Consider the following 18,008-nt stretch of genomic DNA (forward strand, 5'->3'; position numbering starts at 1 on the left):
ATCAAGAAAAAGCTTAAAAACATCTTTATCTTGGAAGATTATTTGTTATACATATATGAAGTCAACCTGGTGCTTTATGAATGAACAAGTGAATGTATAATAAGGGTACTTGAATTATGAAGAAATGAAATAATTTATTTGCTTTTCTCTTTAAAAAAGCTACTGTTGAGTAATATATTTCAAAATCCATTTGAGTAAATAAAATTGCAGAGGGTGTTTGTTTTTCCTTGTGTGCCTTAAAACCAAGAATAGGAGGATATTTCTGAATACATTATCAAACTTTATTTAGTAAACAAGCCTAGTATGCTTATATATATGTGGAATTTTCCACCTATCTATAAAAATTTAGGGTACACTAGGTATATGTTAAGATAATTTAAAAATAATTTTCTCCTATTATATTCTAGTGATTTGTTTTATAATCATTTAACACAGAATTTAGTGAAACTAGTGGTGGCAAATACCTATGTAACATACGCAAAATATTGCTTCAAAGTGGTAAATAAAGATTACTAAGATAGCAGACTTTAAATGGAAATCATGTCTATTAGAAAAAGTAAACATTAGCTTTGGAAGAACAAATGGAATGTTTCTTAACAGGTTTGGCAAGATGAATGGAAAGTATTTCTCATACATATTTTTTTCCTGAACAAGGGATAATTTGTAAAGGGATAGTTTCGTGAAGGTAAAAACAAGTTGGGACACATTATAAGCAACAGATTAATAAATAAACCATCCATAGGCTCCAAGAAACTGTTAAGCATTGAGAGGACTTGTCACTAAATATGTGGTAATGATTAGCTTGAAAACCTCATTCATCTTAGACTTATATACATTTCATTTTCCCTAATGTTATTTTTCTGAGTATTTTGCATGTATGCAAAATTGCCCAGAGACTAGAGACTGTAATTTTTCTTCTATAATTACTGGAATTATCAGTATGTTTGGTTTTTACAAATACTGATAAGCAACCATAATTCAGACAGACATATTTTCTATGATAGAAATTTGTAATTGTTAACTAGAACAGATTGATAATAGGAACTTAAATGTTTATCATACGCTTGGCATTAGGCTAGAGAGAAATATATGTCTACTATTCTCCATAAGTTCACCCAATTTTATTAAAGAATTAAAAATAATACACAAGATATAAATAAATATGTCACTACTAAGTGCTATAGGAGTTCAAAAAAAGAAGAATTACAGATAACATTTAGGAAAGGTTGAGATTATGTTGCCATGGGAGAAGTATAGGACTTAACTATGTTTGTGATTTTTAAATGAGGAATAATATAATTTTTTCAAAGTGGAAAGAAAAGGTGTTATTTTACAAAAAAAACATATTCTGTATTATAACAATTTTATACTTTTAAAAAATCAATGATTTTTGTTTTCATGATACAAATCAAGAAAACTAAAATTTTAAAAATCCCTTGCTAGTAGGATAAACAAAAACTATGATTCTTAATGGAGTGTGAGAATAAGGGACATATTAGAATCTCTAGGGTCAACAGAAGTTTTGGTTTATCACAGTCGATAAACCCTGTGGGAGGGAACAAAGGAGAGGGGGATGTGCTCCAGGCAGAGGTATTATGGGGGAGGAAGTGAGAAAGACTTTAAAATGTTTGGGATAAAAAGTAGATTGGAGATGAAAGGGGTCCTGGTGGATAGGGACACCATTGAAAGATGAAGTGACAAGCGAAAATGACTGGTCTTGATTTGATGAAAAACAAAAGCAATCTTTGATTATTAAGCATGGGATTGTTAAGATAAATGCAGTTTAGGAAAGCTAGTCTATCAGACATTGGTATATAGATTGAAAAATGAAGATTGAAAGAGGAAAAATAGAAAACAATAAATGATTTAGAAATATATTTAAAAGGTTAGCCATGATGATCCAGGGTTTAAGGTAAAGTTAGGTTAGTAGATTTTTCTCTGTCCCAAAGAGAAAAAAAGGTATGATTTCAAGTCTGGAAAACAAAATAGACTTATTGATGCTTCCCTGGCTTGGGAGATACCATGATCACAAATGTGATTTCCCTAGGGCGAGGCTTACCTATTGCATTTCAGATGTACTGACCCCTGCAACCTCTCAAAATGTCTAATTTGTAGTAGTGGGGAATTGTGTTCATGCTTTCCCCTGAAGAAAAAAATAATATTTATTATAACCATACCCATACTCTCAACCTTCCTTCCCTAGTGTGTATGGAGGCATGCTTTTCACACACAGTTAAAAGGGCAGTTAGTTGAAAAACATGGTCAACACTTTAGGGTGGGACCCAGATTCAAGGGTTCGGTATACAGGATGGTATAAAAGTAAGCTTATCATTGTGGGTATTATTTATTAATTATTGCATTATTTTTTATACAAATAACCGTAAACATACTTTTGTTCCACCATGTATTTTATGCTGAGGTATAATTTCTCCCTCTGGATAGGCATTCTCTTTGTTTTACTTTGGGAAAAATAGTAATAAAATAAGTAAACAAGGTTTATTTTCTCTTTTCAGTTATGTGTATGATGACCAAGTTTGAAACTAGTTTAAAAAAGTAGCTTTGCCCACAAGCATATGGAAAGAAAATAAGTAAATGTCTTTTTATTTTTTATGTATTTGCCTCTTCTAGCATATGACCTTCCTTGGCTGGTAGTTAAGTGATAATCATACTTTGAAATCTCAAGTCAAATAGTATTGAATTATCCTTTCCCACTTGTGTATTCCCATTTTTCCTTTGTAGCTCTGAAAGTTGTCTGAAAATCAGTATTGCCTGACATCTGGAGAAGTTACCAATTGTGGACCCAAACTTATCTAATGGGAGAGAGCATAAAGAGAAGTGAGTTTTTCATGCCTGACGAGCTCATATGAGATCTATCCACAAAAAGGCCAGCCATTGTTAATATATTGAGAACCTGGTAGCTAAGGAGAGTGAACTGGAATATACACATATGAACAATGACAACTTCACTGCACTCATCAGTGGGGGCAGTAGACACCTGTCACATTCAAAATGACTGAGCAAGTAGAGTACAAATCTACATCAAATTTTGTGTTATGTTTGAACATTCAAACTATTTGAATGATTCAGATAGGCTTTTGGGGACAATGCAATGAGTACAATGCAAATAAGTGTGGCATTGGTGCTTCAAAGGTGGTCAAGAATCTATTGAAAGTGATCCATATTCTGGAAGGCCTGCAACAAGCAGAACACCTGAGAATGTTGAAGTATAGACTGCAATCAGCCAAGATTGGTGACTGACAGTGCAAGAACTAGAAGCTGATCTGGGGATTCCAAAAACTATTGTGTCCAAGATTTTGACATAGGATCTTGTCATGAAATGCCTTATGGTAAAATTTATTCTGTGGCTTCTGCTACCAGAGCAAAAAAAACATCATGCTGCAGTTGCTAATGATTTCATTTGAACTGCTACCAATGAACCTGGTTTCCTAAAGAAGGTCATAACAAGTTATGAATTGTGGATCTATGGCTATGATTCAGAAGCAAAGACTCAGTCGTCCCAATGGAAGTCGCCTTATTCTCCGTATCCAAAGAAAGAGCACCAAAGTTGCAGCAAGATCAAAACCATGTTAACTGTGTTTTTTGAATGGGAAGGTGTTTTCCCTCACGAGTATACCCTCCCATCCAAACAATTAATAAGGAGTATTACCTCAGTGTTGTTCATCAGTTAAGAGATGCAATATGACGAAAATGGCCACAGCTTATGGGTGACTGTTGGTTGGCAGCTTCATCATAACAATATGCCCACTCATTCATCACATCTTATGCAGAATTTTTTGGTGAAACAGCAGATCACCCAGGTGATCTAGCCTCCCTATAGTCCAAATTTGGTGCCCTGTGACTTCTGGATTTTCCAAAAACTAAGATTACTTTTGAAAGGGAAGAGATTTCAGACCATCAATGAGATTCAAGAAAATACGATGGGGCAGCTGATGGCTATTGGGTTAACTGTGTGAGGTCCCAAGGTGCCTAATCTGAAGGGGTCCTGAGGTGTCACTGTCCTATGTACAATGTTTTTTGTATCTTGTATCTTCTTCAATAAATGTCTGTATTTTTTATAGCACATGGCTGATTACTTTCCGGACAGACCTTGTATATTTGGGTAGCTGTACCCTATGGAGTTAGCATAGGAGAACTCATACATTAAACATGTATGATTTCAATAGTACTATGTTTCTCACAGCATTCTTAATCAAAATTAGACTTGTTGCACCCAGTATTTTTACTTTGGCATGGTAGAGGTATGATTTTAAGTGCCAAAAAAATTATTGTGTTTTTACAATAATTTTGAGTGCCAAAAAATATTGTTTTTACAGTACTATGACATTTATTTTGTTAAAAAATACATGTAGACCACCCCAATGACTCTGTACTGTCAGTGTCATTTTTAGTGGTGTCAAAAAAGCTATTGCCAGTTTTAACAAAGAAGACAAGCCTACAAATATAATTACCACTGCTACCCAAGTTACCAGAAAGTGTGGCAGTGTTTAGAAGAGCTACCAGTAAATTATTTAGTATTTAGGGCACCTTTGTATTCAACATGCCATCATCCAGATAAAGTAGTTTAAATCTATAGAAAGAAGCAATTAACTAACATTATTACATATGCAGGCACACAGTTTTAGCTGCCAATAATTTCATTATATTTGCATAGAGTGTCAGCTGGAATCTGATACATTGAAGAAAGCAACGAAGAACAAGAAAAAATCGCAGATAATAAAGGAGGAGGAGCAAAAAAGGATGGGACATGAGGTGACAGTATTTACTGATGTCCTTTACAATTTAATTTTCACACCCCTCAGATTAACTCAAACCGAAAAATAAAAAATTCAACCCTGCAGGTATAGTACTTTATGTATAATAACCCCTACAATAACTTTCTAGAATTAACAATCTATAACAACTAATAGCTCATTTGTAACTCATAGGATAGCGAGTGGAGTGAATTGTTTAAATATGTTTTCCAAGGAAGGACTTGAGTAAAATAAGGGATAATGCTTAAGATTCAATGGCAGTAAGGTTTGGGGAAAGAGGTATGATCTTTTGGACAAAAGTCAATATCAGCATTTAGAAAGAAACAAGAAGAAGGGTAAATAAAGTCCAGTTCACTTAGGCAGAAGATGACATAGCCTTTCTGCATATGAAGTCCTCATCAGCTAGTGCTTAGGTCAAGCTTATGGGGCTCTTTGTGTACCTAGAAATCTTTTCTGAATGATGATAAAGTTGTTGCTTCTTAATTTCCTTCATCATGACCCTGAATATAGCTACTACTAAAAGGTGGAAGGAAGAGGTAGGGGAGCAGTGTTTCCACTTGAATCAAAAGGGAGGAGACAGAGAAAGTGTTTGAGAGTCTGATAACAGCCCCCTCCTGCACAGCTCCAGTGTGTGCTGACAAGGAAAAGGAGAATGACTTGGCACTGGATATGAGATTTAGGTTTTAACCTTGAAGAACTAATTCTTTCTTAAAAAGATTTATTTATTTATTTTTTAGAGAGATAGGAAGAGAGGGAGAAAAACATCAATGTGTGGTTCCCCCTACTGAGGACCTGGTCTGCAACCCAAGCATGTACCCTGACTGGGAATCAAACCAGCAAGCTTTTGGTTCACAGGCTGGCAATCAATCCACTGAGCTGCTATACTAGCCAGGGCATAGAGAATTAGTTCTTGAACACCACACACTTAGACTGTTCCAATAGCCAAAGATAGTAGAAAAGATATGAGACCTTGCTTAAATATTACTATGGAAAGAAAAGATAAAAGGAAATCAATATAAAATAGCTGGTGTCTGTTTTAAAAGACCAACTTCTTTTTATGTTTATTAAGACATAACACTGAACAAATACTATGGGGTGAATGGTTGTGTCCTCCTAAAATTCATATGTTGAAATTCCACCCCACCAACGTGATGTTTTTAGAAACTGGAGACTTTGGGAAGTGATTAAGTTGTAAAGATGAAGTCCTCATTAACAGGATTAGTGCCTTTATAAAAGAGATCTTAGAGAGCTCCTTTCCTTCTGCTGTCATGTGAAGACACAAGAAGATGATAATTATCTATGAAACAGGAGGTAGATCCTCATCAGACCCCAAATCTGCCCACACCTTGAACTTTGACTTCCCAGCCTCTAGAACTGTAAGGAATAAATATAAGTTTCTATTGTTTATTAACCATCTAATCTATGGTAATTTTGTTAGAGGAGCTGAACAGATTAAATGAGGAAGTATGTGTTTGCTAGTGAAGAGGGTGTTTTGCTTTTGTTTTAATTTTTTTAACCTCTTCCTTCAATTAGCAACATGACAAGCTGCCTTTGGTGTCAATCTGATCCTACTTCACACAGATAAAACTGGACCCAATACCTGACATCTGCTGTCTATGTCATCATTTACCACAACTCTATCTTTAAGTAGAATTTTTTAACAGCTTTATCAGGATACAATTGACATGCCATACAAGTGACCCAATGTGTATTGTTTAATGTTTCTTAGTATAACAGAGTTGTTAAACTATCAGCACAATCAGTTTTATAACATTTTTATCATCCCCAAAAGTAATTCCATACTCCTTAGCCATAGTTTCCCATTCCCATTGCACTCAACCCCAAGCCTTAAGCAACAACTAATGTACTTCCTATCCTGAGTCTGGACATTTTATATAAATAGAATCATAAAATATGTGATCCTGTCTGCATGATTTTTTTAATTTAATGTAATGTTTAAAGATCCATCCAGGTTGTAGCAAGAACCAATACTTCATTCCTTTTTATTGCCAAATGATATTGCATTATAAACACATATCAAATTTTGTTTATCCATTTATGAATTTATGGGAATTTAGGTTGCTTCTAATTTTGGCTATTATGAATAATTTTGCTATCAGCATCTGTGTACAACTTTCTGTGTGAATATATTTTTTATTTCTCTCAGGTTTATACATGTAGGTAGAATTATTGGATCATTCTTAACATTTTGAGAAAATGCTATTTTCCAAAGTGACTACACCATATTACTTCCCTTCTATCAGTGTATGAGTTTTACTTTCTCTACCTCTTTACTAATGCTTATTAATATTTTTCTTTTTATTATAATCATTCTAGTTCATGTGAGTTGTACCTCTGGATGTTTTAATTTCCATTTAACTGATGGCTAAGTAGTGTGAAATTGTGTCCTGTTCCTATTGGCTATTTGTATCTCCCTGCTGGAAAAATGTCTATTCAGATTTTTTGCCCATAATTTAATTGAATTATTTGTTTTTAACTATTGAATTGTACTAATTTTCCATACATTCTAGATACAAATTCCTTATTAGATATGTAACTTACAAAATTTTATTTCCTATTTTGTGGATTTTTTTTGATGGTGTCCTTTAAATTACAACAGATTTTTAATTTTTGTCTAGTTACTTATTTCTGTGCTATTACTATATTATTTAAGAGACAATTATCTAATCTAAGGCCAGAAAGGTTTATGCTTATGTTTTTTTAATAATTTAATAGTTTTAGCTTTAATATCTAGGACTTTAATTCATTTTGAGTAAATTTCATATATGATATGATAGACCGATCTAACTTCATTCCTTTGCATGCAGATGTCCAGACATCTTGGCATCATTTTTTGAAAAGACTATTTTACCCCCAGGAAGGTCTTAGCACCAACTGTTTACTATCACCTTTCAACTGAATTTTTATTTTCTTATTATACTTTTAGCCTTGTCTCCAAGTTTCTGGAGTCCACACCATTTCTCACTATGAAACTTGCCACTTGAAAACTTTACTTACTGTCAGTGGTTGTTTTACTTCATCCCTTTCAGAACTGCCCAAAGAAACCATCACAACCCTGCTAGAGTGCCATCTCTGTTACTGCTGGAGTGCCACCTCTAAGTTATAGTTGCCTTGCTCTTGGTTGAGGCCACAGTTAAAGATCGACAATCCAATTTCTTCAAAAGTCACCTCTATAAAAACTATCTTCATGTGTACATTTACACCTTCATTTCTTTTCTTAAGCTCTAAGCCTAACTTTCTAATACCTTATTGTACACCTCCACATGAATACTAAGAGGTACCCCCAAATTAAATTTATTTATAAAAGATTGTGTATTTATTCTTTTTTTTAAAGATTTTATTTATTTATTTATTTATAGAGAGGGAAGGGAGGGACAGAGAGAGAGAGAGAAACATTAATGTGTGGTGCAGTTGCTGGGGGTCATGGCCTGCAACCCAGGCGTGTACCCTGACTGGGAATCGAACCTGCAACACTTTGGTTTGCAGCCCACGCTCAATCCACTGAGCTATGCCAGCCAGGCCTGATTGTGTATTTATTCTTACATATTTAAACCATCACCTTCAAAGTACCTTCCATTTGATGCAATACACCTGTTGAGATGTATTTTCCACTTCTCAAAACAGTTTCGAACTCATCGATTTTGACTCCTTTTAGTGCTTCTGCCGTTTTTTGTTTTTCTACCACATGGGCAAAATATTTCCCTTTGAGGACTTTTCCACCCAAGGAAACAAACAAACACACGTTGCTCTTGTTAAGATTGAGTAAATGGGGAGGGGGGGCACAGGGGTCATGCTGTTTTTGCTCAAAAACTGCTGAACACACAGCAAGGTGCGGGCATGTGCACACCTATCATTAAATTAACAAAAGCACGGAGTCCTCAGAAATAAATTAACTGAAGTCGAACACAGTCTCTCACAACAATGCCAGCTGGTACACTGATACACATGGGTCCTTAGAACACTCACCTAGCATAGGAAGCCTGTATTACAAGGGGCCCACTCTCCAGAAGATAATTCCTGGTTTTTTGGGTTCCCCCTCTCACAAACTCAAATACACAAAACTTTGTGTTATCTAAAAACCTTGTTTCAACTACAATGTTCTAAATTCCAATTAAGAAATTCATCATCTTCTCAATAAATAAGACTGAAATCTCAAAGTCCTTTCTGACACAGTTGTTGTCCTATCATCTGGTATAGCAATTTTTTTGTTTCTTTGATCATTGAAGAAATCATAATTATTTTCCTGAGGATATGAATCTTATGCAAAGACTGTATTGGTTTGCTAGGAATATTGTAACAAAATACTAAAAACTGGGGGAGGGGGGTTCATACTACGGGATTTATTGTCTTGGAGTTCTGAAAACTAGAAGTCTAAAATCAAGGCATAAGCAGGGTTAGGTCCTTATGAGAGCTATGATGAAGAAATCTGTTCCATGCCTCTCTCCCAGCTTGTGGTGTTTTGCTGTCAATCTTCCTTGCCTTTTGTTGTGTCACTCTATCTACTTTCAACTTCATATAGTATTATTGCTTGTCCAATTTCTCTGTTTTTAGTTTTAGTTACTTTCAAATTTATTAAATACATAATACATGATATATACAGAAACATTTCTAACATATTCACCAGCTATGGAACATAATTGTACCCTAAACACCCATGAACCCATACTTCAGTTTATAAACTAGAATATTTAAAATAACCATAAACATCAGACATATTTGATTAAGGGTCAAACTATTCAAGTATGACCTCATCTTAACTAATTACACCTGTTTTGACCCTATTTCCAGATAAAATCACATTCTGAAATTCTGGGGGTTAGGACTTGAACATATGAATTTTAGAGTAGACAGAGTTCAATCCATAACAAAGACATAGAAGATGAAAGAGGCTAAAGAGGACTTATAGGTAATCACCACTTTCCTGCAGTTGAAAACTCAAGAGCTGATCTCATTACTATATATTTCAAACTTTCTTGTTTTTATAGGTCAGTGTTTCCCAGGAAACAGAATCTGAAATTGAGTTCTGTATTTTGGAAGTTTATGAGAGATTGCAATGATTTCCTATGTATAGGCATTTAAAGGACTCACAGACTCCACAGAGCATACTTATGTAAAGATTTAATTTAAAAGCAAAAGCCAAAGTGCTATAAGAGAGAATGCATGGGGTAAAGAAGACATTCAGATGCTAGCTTCCACAGGTCCTTATACACACCAGCACTGCACTTCACATCTGAACTGAACAAAGATGGATGTGAGACATCTTGTTTTTGTAAGAGCTCAAAGCATAAGTTCCTAATATGGTTTTATGCCCTTCTGGTCATGTGGTCAAACCAGGCTATTTAACTCTTTAAGCCATTTGGAAACCATCTGCACAAAAATTGACGCTGGGTGTTCTCAGGGAAGTATCAGACTTTTAACAGCACATAGTTAATCTCCTTTCCCTAATCTTGGCCAAGAGTCACAGTCAGACATCTACTATCACTCAAGATAAAAACAGAGTTTTTCCATAAAGCTGTAAGTAAATGCTAAATTCCACAGAATTGTCCTTGTAATCAACATCTACCTGTGAGGGACTGAAATGTAGCAGATTGAGAAGAAATAGAGTTAGGCTGCAACGTCACTGCAGCCGAGTCCTCAATCGCTCCTGCAAAGAACCCTGGGTCTGGAATGGCTCTGGAACTAGCGGTATCCCAAATTAAGGTGAGTTATCATTGGATAGGAATTAAAATTAGCAAAAGAGAGTATCTTCAATGAAAGTCACGCTCCTGGGTGAGTGATTTTCTTCAGCCTAGTTCAATTCACAAAGAGGGACCAGTCAAGAGCTGTCAGCTTCCAACATGACTTAGCACCTGGGGAATAAGGGCCTCAGTGCTGAAAGACCAGGAGCCAACAATATTACAGGTATACATACAACTCTTCCTTCTATTCTATATAGTAATCCAATGTCCTTCAAACAAGTACATTTTTCAATTATATTTTGAGTTAATTTATGTTGCCTACCATCAGTGAAATTTTGTTGATACAATGCTTCTGTAAAATCAGTTCCCAATTTTTTTTTATTATCTCCATTGTGATTCTCTTTATCTCCTGTTTGGAGTGACATAATTCTCATGAATCCTGCTTCCAATCTCTTATAATTCATCCTGACATTGTAACAATACAGGAACTTCATTTCTTTAATATGACTTTTTCCTTAATTAAAGCCAGATATGTCCTGTCTAATGATACCATTACTCACTTGCCTCCTTTCAAACAGATCTTGCCACCTTTGCATATACTGCACGTGCACTCCTTAATAAACCCTCAGAAAGGACAATTAGGTTCTGGTCAGCATCAAACTGTCTTAAAAGAACAAAGCCTCAGATCTGTGGATCAAAAGAATCAAATTTTTTCAAATTAAAGATAATATCTTGACCTCAGTTATGTTTCAGCTCCAGACCCATGAAGGCAGAATGAACCTATTCACTATATCCTTGTGAAACCAGACAGAATGATGCCAAGGCATATCAAGACCTGTAACAATAATCAACTACCCTACCCTCTACCCTTACCATGACCCATCTGTATGACTTTAACTCCCTTAGTCATCATGATTATTTTTTTTCCCTTTAGAACCTATAAGGGAGACAAGTTCAAAGTCATTAACTCACCTGGGTCTCTGGGCTTGGTGCCATTTTCTTAAATAAGCATGTATGCATGTTTGTATGTATGTATATAATTATTTTGCTGCAAACACACTCTTGTTTGTTTCTTATTTGGCTTGGGTGTGCATAGGCAGCAAACCCCTTCAGTTCAATTACACCATGAGCAAATTTATATTCAATCTCTATATTCCAGGTTAGGTCTACCACAGTCTTGTAGACATAGAAGTCCCTTAGTAAAATTCATTCCTCTGGTGTACAGAATGATGGTCCTCTCAAGACTACACAGGCCATTATTGGACTATGAGAGAGTAATATTTGATATAAACTTACTCAAAAAATGGGTAAAAATTAAGGAAGTAATTACCTAAACAGTGGTACCTTGCAAATAAGATGTAAAAGTCTTAAAGACCAGAAACAAAGCAGCATGTGCCAATATTAAGAAAGTAGTCAGTGTCGTGGATCCTATCTCCAGGTTTATAGGGTATGAAAACAACAGAAATCAGAATGTTCAGTGCTCTGAGCTTCAGGCAGGTGACCAATCAGATGAGATAGGCCTCAACCTCTGTGTTAGTTTTTAAATGTAAAGTTTTAGTGCAAAAACAGAAAGCTATTGAGCTTAAAGCAAAATATCAAGGTCTTAGGCTGAGGTTCCTGGCAAGATTCTGGCACTGAACATAAAGGGAAATTGGACCAAAATTGAGAGTAAAGGTCAAGGCAAAAACTCTATGTTAATGGGTTAAGCCAACATGGTAGGGATGGAAAGAATTGAGATTTGGAGGCAATATTCATATCTAATTGCTAAGATCGAAGGAACCAGACCTTGGAGGGATCAGTGAAGGAAATGCAGGAACAATGACAAATTGTGACTAAAACTCTAGGGTTTTCCCAGAACAGTCCTGGATTTATCTATTATCCCAGAGTCCCATTCCATTTAGCATTTGTCCTAGACAAAACGTACAAATTTGGATGATGTATTGTCACCTTACTAGTTTCATTATTTCAGACAATGAGAAAGTCATTTAATGAAGAGACTATTTTTCATCTTCCTCTGCCATGTTTAGCTGGGCGCCTAAGAGTAAGATATGTGAAAAACCTTAGGAAGGGGAAACCAGCAGACATGCACAGCTTATAACTGAATGAGGCAAATAGGAAACCATGGTTAAAGACTGTCTACCTAGGCACAGGAAAAAAAGTTCTCTGATATCCAAATATAGCTTTAAAAATAACAATAGCGACAACACCATCACAAATACTAATAATGCCTTAGTTTATTATATAATGCTTCCTCTACCTTTTGTTTTCTCATTTGCAAGTGATTCTGTTTTTCCCAAATGAATCAGTGGAATTTGGATTGGATAATTGTAACTGAACAACTGCTATTGTGATAAAAAAAGTATTGATATCCAGCTATTTAATGGGAATGATAGTGTGACTGTGGTGCAAAGAAGACATACAAATGAGTGTAACTACATTTCCACCAAAAATGGGATGATATCAATCCAATAAAATTACACATTTTACTAATTTGTTTTAATTCAAGTGAATTCTATAGCTTAAATTTGACATTCCCACTCCTGGGAAGCCAAATTCTTCAGAGACTGAACATCTTAAATCCTTAGGCTAACATAGAGCCTTTAATTGAAAAATAATTTTATTCTTTCTTTCTTGTTTTAAGGGTAGAAAAATTAAAATTACTGTTTTTTTTCTTTTAGTCCTAAGAGACTGTTCCTTATTCACGTCATAATTGAAAGTTTTCAAACCTAAATCACCTTTAAAATAAGAACAAATCAATACTAGCTAGGAACCCTGTGTATGCTTTTTGGGTAACAGGTTCCATGAAGCTCTCGAAGAGCTCAAAGTAGGACAATGTAGTAAGAAATTAGGCTAGAAATAAGAACAAGGTGACAACAGGAAAAACTGCTTGGCAAATAATTGCCTAAGAAAACATTTACCAAAAGTTGAAAACCTTATAATGAAGGGAACCCCCCAAACTGTTAGAATTTACCAGTATCTCAGTTTAATATGTGACAAAAGACTGAAAAGAAATACATTTTCCTATATATTGATTCATGTATTTAATCAGTTCTAAGGCAGTACAGTATAGTGGTTAAGATTTCAAACTTGAAAATCAGTCTACCTGGACCCATCTCTTAGCTGCATCCCTTAAAATGTGTGTAACCACAAGTACAGCATTTATAAACTTTAATTCTCATTTTCATCAACAGTAAAATGTGATTGGCCACATTATGTTATAGAGTTATGAGAATGTGCCCAACTAATGTAGGATCTAAAAATACTTAGTTATTTTATCTAATTGTTTTTACACTCTTCCAGCAAAAGTCAGGAAAACAATTAATAATTCCTCATCTGTGAACTGGATATTTAATTTGCCAGTGGGATGGTTTTATTCAAGTTTTTCTATACAATTACTTTTGGAACTCTTTTTGTAACTTAACTGGGTCCAAATAATTGTTGACTTTTTTGCATATGTGGAGAGATTTATTCTATACAGTCTGGACAACAAATAATTTGCTTTAAAATACTGGTACTTCTGTTTCTAATTTGGTTTAGAATACAAACCATATCCTTTGAGGCATAGCCATATATTGCATATTTTATAACGAAATAGTAAAGGCTATCTGTGAAGTAAATTGAAGATAAAGTGATAGAAAAATAAATATAGTCACTGCTTTAATGCCTAAGCCTTCAAATCAATTTTACCTCTTTTGTACTTCTGCTAGTGTAAATATAGGAAAGCTTACATTAGTATTACTTGATATGTTGATATCCATTGAATGAAAACCTAACCTTGAAACTGAGTTGGAGGTCTTATTCTAAGTAAATTTCCCCTACTCTCTTTTGTGCCAGTGCACACCAAGATATCAATTTTAATATTTGTCCAGGAATTTTTTTTACCAAAAGAAAGGACTTCTAATAGCTTCCTTAACTGATCTGTTTCTTCATAGGAATAAAATGGGTATAGTTTTGCTCACATTTGGTAGCTGTAATGAGAATTGAATAAAATAATGCACATATGCATACATATATATGTATGTATGTATAAGCATATATACAGAACACGTGACATATGATACATACATATTTAAAAATATATATTGACTCAGAAATCATTATCCCTATTAGTATTTCATAGTACACTTAACATTATGTATGAATTCTTGAAATTTATAATCCTAGAATTCAAGGATTTAGAAAATTTTAAGTTATTTAGATTAACTAAAAGCTAAACATCAGGGTTTACTGTTCATCACTCCTTTTCAATTTTTTTTTCTTTTTAATCAACTCTCAAGATTTAATAAAGCCTTGGCAAGGTAGCTCAGTTGGTTGGAGTATTGTCACATATACCAAAAGGTTATGGGTTTGATCCCTTCTCTGAGCATATAACTAGGTTGCAAGTTTGATTCCCAGTTGGGGCACTTATGAGAGGCAGCTGATCTTTGTTTCTCTCACATCAATGTTTCTCTCACTCTCTCTGTCTCCCAAATCAATAAATAAGCACATGGGGGAGGATTTTATTTTAAATTTCTAGTATAGTTTATAAAAATTCAAAGCTAAAATATAAAAACAAATGAACATGAGCACACAACAACCCAAAACCTATAGGTCACAGTAAAGGAATCCTGAGAGGGAAATTCATAGCAATACAGGCCTACCTAAAAAGATAGAAATTTTTCAAAAAAAAAAAAACAAACAACCCTACATCTACAAAAACTAGAGGAACAACAAGCAAAACCAGAGTGAGTAGAAAGAAGGAAATAATCAAGATCAGAGCAGAGTAAATGACATGGAGACTAAAAGAACAATCTAAAGGATCAATAAATTCAGAGATAGTTCTTTGAAAAGATAAACAAAATTGACAAGCCTTTAACCAGAATCATCAAGAAAAAAAGGGAGATGACCCAAATAAATAAAATCAGAAATGAAATAGGTGAAATTACAACAGACACTACAGAAATACAAAGTATCATAATAAATTACTACAAAAAACTATATGCCAAGAAATTTGAAAACCTGGGAGAAATGGACAGATTTCTGGAAACATATAATCCTCTAAAACTGAGTCGAGATGAAGCAGAAAGCCATAATAGACCAATATCAGCTAGTGCAATTGAAGCAAGAATCAAAAACTGCCAGCACACAAAAGCCCTGGGCTAGATGGTTTCACAGAGAATTTTACCAAACATTTAGAGAACAGTAAACCCTGATTCTTCTCAACCTGTTCCAAAAAATCCAAGAAGAGAGAAGACTCCCAAAATCATTTTGTGAGGCCAGTATTATCCTAATTTTTAATCATTTTTATTATTAATGTTCAAATACAGCTGCCTCCATTTTCCCAACACCACTTTTCCCCATCCACCCACTCCTACCTCCCACCCTCAATCCTACCCTCCCTTGGCTTTGTCCATGGGCCTGTCACACATGTTCTTTGATGACTCTTTTCCTTCTTTCCCCATACAAGACCAAATAAAGACACAGCAAAGAAAGAAAACTACACGACAATATTGCTGATGGACATAGATGCTAAAATCCTCAACAAAATATTGACTAACCAGATCCAGGAATACATTAAAATGTTCATACACCATGATCAAGTGGGATTCATCCCAGGGATGCAAGGATGATACAGATAAATAAATGTGATATATGACATAAACAAAAGGAAAGACAAAAACCACATGATCATATCAATAGATGCAGAAAAAGCATTTGATAAGGTATAGTATCCATTTATAATAAAACTACTCAGCAAAGGAAGAGTAGAAGGAGCATACCTGTACATAATGAAGGCCATATATGAGAAATCTATAGCCAACATCATACTCAATGGTCAAAAACTAAAGGTTTTCCCCTTAAGTGGATAAGGATGTCCACTTTCACCACTTCTATTCAACATACTATTGGAAGTTCTAGCCACAGCCAGAACACAAGAAAAAGAAATAAAAGGTATCTGAACTTGAAAGAAGGAAGTAAAGATGTGACTGTTTGCAGATAACATGGTAGAATATGTGGAAAACCCTATAGACTCCACCAAAAATCTACTGGACCTAATAAATGAATTTAGCAAAATGTCAAGATACAAAGTTAATATTCAGAAATTGAAGGCATTTTTGGAGGACTTCCAGACAAGATGGAGGCATAGGTAGATACACTTTACCTCCTTCAAAAAAAAGAAAAGAAGGACAAAAACAAATTTAAAAACAAAAATAACCAGAACTACAAGATAATAAAACTGTATGGAAGTCCAACAACCAAAGAGTTAAAGAGGAAACATTCATCCAGACCAATAGGAGGGATAGAGACAGGCAACCAGGGTGGAGAAGACTCAAAACAAGGCTGAAGCTGGTGGACTGGTCAGTCTCACATTTGCATGTAGATAAACCAAGAAGAACAACTGGGGAGTGAGACAAATTCCTCAACCCAGAGTTCTTGGTTGAGGAAGGGGAAATAAAGCCACTCTTGGTTGGGGGAAATAAAGCCACTCTTGGTTGGGGAAATAAAGCCACTCTTGGTTGGGGAATAGTAAAACCTCTGAATGAAATAGAGTCTCTGGGGAAATAAAGGGGTAAAATTGATTCTAAGGCTTAGGCATTAAAGCAGTGACTACACTTATTTTTCTATCACTTTATCTTCAATTTACTTCACAGATAGCCTTCATTATTTTGTTATAAAATATGCAGTATGTGATTATGCCTCAAAAGATATGGTTTGTATTATAAACCAAATTAGAAACAGAAGTACTAGTATTTAAAGCAATACCTCTGGCTGGAAAGAGCTGTGGGGGTTGAGGTGGCAGGAGAAACTCCCAGCCTCACAGGAGAGTTCATTAAGAGAGACCCACGAGGTCCTAGAATTTACACAAAACCACCCACTCTGGAATCAGCACTAGAAGGACCAATTTGCTTGTGGGTAGCAGACAAAGGGAATGAAAGTTGGCCAAGCGCTGAGCAAGCCACATTATTCCCTCATGGACCCCTTGCCCACATACAGCACTGCAAGGCAGTGATATGGGCTGCCCTGCCCTGGTGAATACCTAAGCCTCTTCCCATTGTATGTAACAGGAATCCTGAAACAAAGAATATATATATAGCCCAAAGAAAGAACAGACCAAAGCTCCAGAAAAAATGCAACTAAGCAATGAAGAGCTAGCCAACCTATCAGATGCACAGTTCAAAGCTCTGGTAATCAGGATGCTCACAAAAATGGTTGAGTATGGTCACAAAATAGAGGAAAAAGTGAAGGTTAAGAAAAATGAAATAATGGGAAGCAACAGTGAAGGGAAGGAAACTGTGACTCAATTCAATGATTTAGAACAGAAGGAAAAAATAACAGCCAATCAGAATAGAATGAAGAAACAAGAATTCCAAAAAAAAAAAAAAAAATGAAGAGAGGCTCGGGAACCTCTGGGACAACTTTAAATGTTCCAACACCCAAATCATAGGAATGCCAGAAGGAGAAGAGGAAGAGCAAGAAGTTGAAAACTTATTTGAAAAAATAATCAAGGAGAACGTCCCTAATCTGGCAAAGGAAATAGACTTCCAGGAAGTCCAGG

General features: G+C 35.1%; 2 pseudogenes; one reads left to right on the plus strand and one right to left on the minus strand.

The window, feature by feature from the left end:
- The window catches only part of LOC123824301, a 56,749-nt pseudogene that overhangs the window by 30,375 nt on the left and 8,366 nt on the right, over positions 1-18,008 (minus strand).
- Positions 1,998-2,146, plus strand: LOC123824852 (annotated as a pseudogene).

The sequence above is a fragment of the Phyllostomus hastatus genome, unplaced genomic scaffold, assembly GCF_019186645.2.
Source record: "Phyllostomus hastatus isolate PE091 unplaced genomic scaffold, TTU_PhHast_1.1 phas_contig_118, whole genome shotgun sequence".
Taxonomy (NCBI): domain Eukaryota; kingdom Metazoa; phylum Chordata; class Mammalia; order Chiroptera; family Phyllostomidae; genus Phyllostomus; species Phyllostomus hastatus.